Source organism: Erinaceus europaeus, chromosome 5 (genome assembly GCF_950295315.1).
Source record: "Erinaceus europaeus chromosome 5, mEriEur2.1, whole genome shotgun sequence".
Taxonomy (NCBI): Eukaryota; Metazoa; Chordata; class Mammalia; order Eulipotyphla; family Erinaceidae; genus Erinaceus; species Erinaceus europaeus.
Window position 1 is genome coordinate 14,649,492 of NC_080166.1, and position 7,739 is coordinate 14,657,230.

A 7,739-nucleotide genomic window follows, 5' to 3' on the forward strand; every position below is an offset into this window, starting at 1 on the left:
TGTATGTTTGTTCAATTTCGGTTTTTTAAAAAAATGGCACTCAGGTCAAGGAAAAACTATAATGTTGTTAAAGGAAGGATCAATCCTAAAAGATAATTATAAAAATATGAATTAATTATCTTGTAACTTCAGATGGCATAAATTGAATTGCAGATTTAAAAATCAATCTGCTATTCTATACAGAAAGAAAAACAATAAAAATACTATAGAGAGTCCTGAAGCTTTCAGACACTGGAGGGAAAAATGTTCCAATAAGTTTAACAGTCTAAAAATGTCATTGCAGAGTCATAGCAGACTTGAGAAGGCACTAATCATATTGAATCCAAACAGAATGATCAAATTATCCATTATATCATAGTAAGTTTATTAACTGAAATATAATCTAATTGTAGTGGCTTTATCTTTTTTTTGTAAGAAGCCTACATTTCAGAATTCCTTTACTAATTCATGAGAGAGAGTCATATAGAGAGAGAGAAAGAAAATGAAAGTATACCCAAATATCTGTATTTTGTACTTATAGTAAGAGAAAGTGAAGCATGAAATAACTTGCACAGTGTCACGTGGCATGAAAATATCTTTCAGAGCAGGGTTTCTACATGTAAATCAAATAAGAGAAAAGCAGGCATATCAGAAAAATGCTGTCATTGGGGAAATAAATATTTCTAGTATACATTACCGAGTTTTAATGAGGGACAATGTGAACATAGCATTATGGCAGCTGATACAAGTAGCTTGATGTTAGAATCAAATATGTATATATGTGTGTAACGAATATTCATATAAATATATAATCATTCCTAACTCAAAGGAGATTATTAAACACCTGGGAATGTTTTCTTTAGAACTATAACCAAAGAATTGTTCACAAAGATTTCAATTTGTCGTATTTCTTGAAGATAATGGAAGAGAGAAAAAATATATATATTAGGAATTAACACATATGGCTCCCCACCTGCAGGGGAGTCGCTTCACAAGCGGTGAAGCAGGTCTGCAGGTGTCTGTCTTTTTCTCCCTCTCTCTGTCTTCCCCTCCTCTCTCCATTTCTCTCTGTCCTATCTAACAATGATGACATCAATAACAACAACAGTAACTACAACAACAATTAAAAAACAAGAGAAACAAAAGGGAAAATAAATAAATATTTTTAAAAAGTTTTAAAAAAATGAACATAGACTAATCTTTTCACCATCCCATCATCTGATGTAGAGCCAAAGAGAATTTCTTTCTACACATAGAAAAATTTGCACATATTTTGTTTTAGACTCAATTTGCTTTAGGCTCAGTGATGATATCATTCATACTTTAAAACTTCTTTTGGGGAGTTGAGCAGTAGCACAGGCGGTGAAGCAGGTCTGCAGGTGTCTGTCTTTCCCCCTCTCTGTCTTCCCCTCCTCTCTCCATTTCTCTCTGTCCTATCCAACAACAATATCAATAACAACAACAATAATAACTACAATGACAATAAAAAACAAGAACAAAAAGGAAAATAAATATAAAAAATGTTTAAAAAATTCTTTTGATATTGATAAAGGCTAATATATTTTTTCAATGACTTTGTACATACATAAGGTACCTTAAATAGCATACATGTGAGTGTGTATAAGTTTACAGGTAGACATATGATAAAGGTCTCTACAGTTATGGTAACCTTTGACTGTCACCTATTAATTCAACAATCAGTGATCTTACACTATTTTCATCTTCCTTTTTCCTATTTGACATTGCTTTTGCAACTTTATTAAAATGTAAATTTTACATGTTTTTCTGCCTACATTTCCACTCTTGGTTTTATTTTTCTTACATTAGCAATAAAATCTATACTATTGCCACCAGCTATCATTTTGCCAAAATTTTCTCAAGTTTTTGTTGGCTTGGTAAAGTCCCTCCTCTACTAGTGCTTTCCAGTGTAAAATGTACCAACTTCTTAAGCAATTAGAGCTACTCTGTTATAACTGGATAAAACCAAAGGGGTCATGTTGAGCAGTGACACTCAGCCTGACATTTGGCCTGACAATGAGGGTCTGACAGGGTGGGCCATGCAGTGACAACAGTTTGTGGGCAAATGTGGAGATGCATTGTTGTGAGGACAACGATCCTGGAGCTCAGCATTTCCTCCATAAAGGGATGTTGCATTTAAAACGTCATCATTGAAATATTAACAACTGAATGAAACAACTTATAAGAACAAAACATACAGCATAACTAGGTGCCACTTTTAGGAACAGAACAGTAGTACAATATTTTTAAAAAACTCAATATTTGCTATATCAACAGATTATTGAATAAGCAACTTACTACCACCTCAACATAAGCAGAATAATCATTTGACAAAACAGTATCCATATGTAATTTATAAAATTCAAACTAGGACCAGGCAGTGGTGTACCCAGTTGAGCACACATAGTACTAAGTGCCAGGACCAAGCACAGATCAGGATTTGAACCCCCCTGCTCCCTACCTGCAGAAGGGTCACTTCATAAGTGGTGAAGCAGGTCTGCAGGTGTGTCTCTTTCTCTCTCCCTCTCTACCTTCCCCTTTTCTCTCAGTTCCTCTCTATCCTATTCAATAAAATGGAAGAAATGGCTGCCGGGAGCAGTTGATTTGTAGTGCCAGTGCCAAGCCCCAGCAATAACTCCAAAGGTAATAAATGAATAAATAAAATAAAATAATTCAGAAAACTAGGAACTTAAGAGAACATACTCAAATTGATAAAGGTCACACTCAAAACAAGCTACAGCTAACATAATGCTTAACAGGGAAAGGAGTACTTTCTCTTTTTTCTTTTTCTTTCTTTTTTTTAAAAGGACTTTTTTTTTTATTCCCTTTTGTTGCCCTTGTTGTTTTATTGTTGTACTTATTATTGTTGTTGTCATTGTTGGATAGGACAGAGAGAAATGGAGAGAGGGAGGGGGAGACAGAGAGGAGGAAAGAAAGATAGACACCTGCAGACCTGCTTCACCGCTTGTGAAGTGACTTCCCTGCAGGTGGGGAGCCGGGGTTCGAACCAGGATCCTTATGCCGGTCCTTGTGCTTTGCGCCACCTGCGCTTAGCCCACTGTGCTACAGCCCGACTCCCTTTCTCTTTTTTCTATCGTACCTTCTAATCCATTAAAAGGGTAAGATGTCTTCTCACATTCTGTTCAGCTTCATAGTAGAGGGCATAACCACTGCAATACAAGACAAAATGGCTTACCAATTAGGAAAAAAAAAAAAAGAAAGAAAGAAAGAAAGAAGACAATTATTCTTAATTGTAAACAAGATAGTAAACCTTAGAGATTCCGAAGGACCCACAAAGGAGTTACAAGAACTAAAAAGAGTGGAACAAGCTCAGTTTCTTAAGTCTATGCCATACTCACTTGTGTGCCTGTATATTAGTCATGAAAAACTGAAAATTAAAATACTTTTCGCTTCTATTTTATTTAGATGACAGAGAGAATTTGAGAGGAGAAGGGAAATAGAGAAGACGAGAGAAATATAAACCCCTGCAGGCCTGCTTCACTGCTCAGGAAACATGTCCCCTGCAGGTGGAAAACACGGACTGGAACCCTTGCACATGGCACTGTGGGCATTCAACTAGGAGCACCCCCACCTAGCACAAGCAAATAGAAATTTATTTTTATTTATAAAATGGAAACACTGACAAAACCATAAGATAACAGAGGTACATTTCCACACAATTCCCACCACCAGAACTTTGTATCCCTGATAGATTTCCTAGTATTTATCCCTCTGGGAATATGGACCCAGGGTCATTATGGGATGCAGAAAATAGAAGGTCTGGCTTCTGTAATTGCTTCCCCACCGAACATGGACATTGACAGGTCGATCCATACTCCCAGCCTGTCTCTCTCTTTCCATAGTGGGGGAGGGCTCTGGAGAAGCAGGGCTCCGGGACACATTGGTGGGGTCATCTGCCCAGAAAAGACAAGTTGGCATAATGGTATCATCTGGAACCTGGTAGCTGAAAAAAAAAATTAACATATAAGCCCTCAATAAAAATCTCTCTCTCTCTCTCTCTCTCTCTCTCTCTCACTCTCTCTCTCTCACACACACACACACACACAACAACAACCTATATAACTCACTCAAACCCTTTCAGAACCCCTGATATTTTTTTCTAGAAATGGGCAAGCTGCTTTTAAAATTGAAATGGAAAAGTAAAAAAAAAAAAAAAACTGTAATGTCCAAAGCAATTTATGAAAATAACAAACTCTGAGAACTTGTCACCTCATTTTGAGTTTCCCCAAAAGCCATAGTCTTTAAGTCTGTAGACAGTGAAGGAAGAACAAGTACATAGTTCGATCCAACAAAATATACAATCTAGAAATAGACTCACATCTATTTTGTTGATTGATTTTCAACACAGGTGTGATGGCAATTCAATGGAGAAAGAACAGTCTTTCAACAAATGCTGCTAGAATAATTGGATAGCCACATGCAATGAAATAAGACTTAATCTGTGCCTTATCCCATCAAACCTGACCTGAAATGAATCACAGCAAGAAGAGGAGGTGGTCAAGCAGTAGAGCATAGTGGGTTCAGTCCCCACTGCCACACACAAACTAGAAAAGCAAAAGATACAGCACATCATTAATAAATGGCATAGCGGGGGCCAGGAAGTGGTACAGCAGGTTAAGTGCACATGGCACTAATCACCGGGGCCCGTGCAAGGATCCCGATTCGAGCCCCTGTCTCCCCATCTGCAGGGGGGATGCTTCACAGGCAGTGAAGCAGGTCTGCAGGTGTCTATCTTTCTCTCCCCCTCTTGGTCTTCCCCTCCTCTCTCCATTTCTCTCTGTCCTATCCAACACCAGCCATAACAACAACAATGGGGAAAAAATGGCCTACAGGAGCAGTGGACTCATAATGCAGGCACTGAGACCCAGTGATTACCCTGCAGGCAAAAAGAAAGAAAAAAGAAAGAAAGAAAGAAAGAAAGAAAGAAAGAAAGAAAGAAAGAAAGAAAGAAAGAAAGAAAGAAAGGAAGGAAGGAAGGAAGGAAGGAAGGAAAGAAGAAAGGAAGGATAGAAGGAAAGAAAGAAAACAAAAGGGAGTCGGGCGGTAGCGCAGCGGGTTAAGCGCAGGTGGCGCTAAGCACAAGGACCAGAGGAAGGGTCCCGGTTCGAGCCCCCGGCTCCCCACCTGCAGGGGAGTCACTTCACAGGCGGTGAAGCAGGTCTGCAGGTATCTGTCTTTCTCTCCCCCTCTCTGTCTTCCCTTCATCTCTCCATTTCTCTCTGTCCTATCCAACAACAATGACATCAATAATAACTACAACAATAAAACAAGGGCAACAAAAGGAATAAATAAATAAATAAATAAATAAAATTTAAAAAATTTTCTTTTAAAAAAAAGAAAACAAAAGAGAAAAGAAAAGAAATGAAAAGAAATGAAATGAAATGAAATGAAATGACATAGCACTGATGTGGTTCCTCTCTCCCTCATTAAAATTTCACAAAAACAGGGCCAGGTGGTGGTACACCTGGTTGAGCACACATGTCACAGTGCACAAGGACCCAGATTCAGGCCCCCAGTCCCCCAGTCCCCCAGTCCCCACCTGCAGGGGGAAAGCTTCACAAGTGGTGAAGTAGTGCTGCAGGTGTCTCTCTGTCTTCCCTTTTCTCTCAATTTCTGACAGTCTCGACCCAATAAATAAATTAATTAATCAATTTAATTTTTCACAAAAATGAATCATATACTAAATGTAAACTTAAGCATCCAAGTTGCTGGGAGGTATGCCAGTTTTAAAGCTCAAGGTTTGCATGTGTGAGGTCATCAGTTCAAGCCCTGGTATCACAAGTGGTAGAGTTCTCTCTTTTTTTATTTATTATTTTGATTAGAGACAGAGAGAAAATGAAAGGGGTGGGGAGGGAGAGAGGGAGAGAGAAAGAGAGACACCTGAGACCTGCTTCACCACTCATGAAGTGTTGTGGGGACTTGAACCCAGGTCCTTGTACATGGTAATACGTCCACTTAACCAGGTTCGAGACCATCCAGCTTTAAAAATGTAAATCTAAAAAAGCAAAAGTTAGCTGTTGGGAGTGATGGGTTCCTTGGCCAACACTGAGCCCCAGTGATAACTCTGGTGGCAAAGAAACTCACTCTCTCTCTCTCTCTCTCTCTCTTTCTCTCTCTCAAATAAAGAAGAGAATTTACAGAGTGGAAGAAAACACTGGCAAAATACATGAAGGACAAAGGATCCACCTCCTAAATATATAAAGAACCATCCTTTAGGACAGGGAGATAGCATAACGGGGATTATAAAAAGGTGTCCATGAACAAGGCATTAAATCTCCCCAGGTTCAATCCCCAGCACCAAAGCTGGGGTAGTGCTAAGTAGTGCTATGGTAACAAATAAATAGTAAATAAACGTCAAAACTCAACAGTAAGTAATAAGAGGGGTCAGGTGGTGGTGCACCTGGTGAGTGCACCTGGCTACAGTACACAACCACTCAGGTTCAAGCCCCAGGCCCCCATTTCCAGGCTGGAATCTTCACAAGTGATGAGACAAGGTTGCAGATATCTCTCTCTCTCTCTCTCTCTCTCTCTCTCCCTCCCTCCCTCCCTCCCTCCTTCCCTCCCTCCTTTTTCAATTCCTGTCTCTATCTGATAAATAAATAAGTACTTTTAAAAAGTATTAAGAGGAATACACTTCTTTCATTCTCATACACTAAGAGAAAGAAACGAGACTACAAGACTAGAAGGGTTCTATCCATGTGAGTCTATCTATGGATGTGACATATTGGAAAGGTTGAAACCACAGGAACAGGGCAGAGGAGACAGCATGATGGGGACGCAAAAAGACCTTTATGCCTGAGGCCCCAAGGTCCCAGGAAAATGTCTGCACCATCAGCCAGAGCTGCTCTGATTGGGGATTCTCTCTCCCTCTCCCTCTCCCTCTCCCTCTCCCTCTCCCTCTCCCTCTCCCTCTCCCTCTCCCTCTCCCTCTCCCTCTCCCTCTCCCTCTCTCAAAAAATATATGGACACAAAGCACAAAGACTGGTAAGAATCCTGGTTGGAGCCCCCAGCTCCCCACATGCAGGGGAGTCACTTCACAAGTAGTGAAGCAGGTCTGCAGGTGTCTGTCTTTCTCTCCTCCTCTCTGTCTTCCCCTCCACGCTCCATTTCTCTCTGTCCTATCCAATAACGGACAACATCAACAACAATAACAATAATAACCACAACAAGGTTACAACAACAAGGTCAACAAAAGGGGGAAAATGGCCTCCAGGAGCAGTGGATTCATGGTGCAGGCACAGAGCCCCAGGAATAACCCTGGAGGCAAATATATATATTTTATAAATTATATATATATGCATTTTAATAAAAGAGAAAGAGATTAGAGTGCCTGAGAACTGGAGTAAGGTAGAGGCTGACCACAAAGAGGCACAGGGGGGATTCTAGTCAAAATTCATAGTTCTGAGGAGTAAATTCAGAGGACGAGCATTTTCTGCATGTAAAGTACAGCTCAAGGGTCGAGAGACAGCTCAGCCGGTAAGCTGTTCATCTTGCCATGCCCCGTCCAGGCTCAGGCCCTCCTACCGCTCCTACCACTCTCCCATAGTGTCTCTCCATCTCTCTGGATCTCTGTCTCTCACCTTCTGTCTTTGATAAAGTCAACCCACCAGCACTGAAATTGTGTGTATGACACCCAGAAGTTATACTGTCATGTGGAAAACTGAGAAATGTTATGCATGTGCAAACTATTGTATTCACTGTCGACTGTAAAACGTTAATCC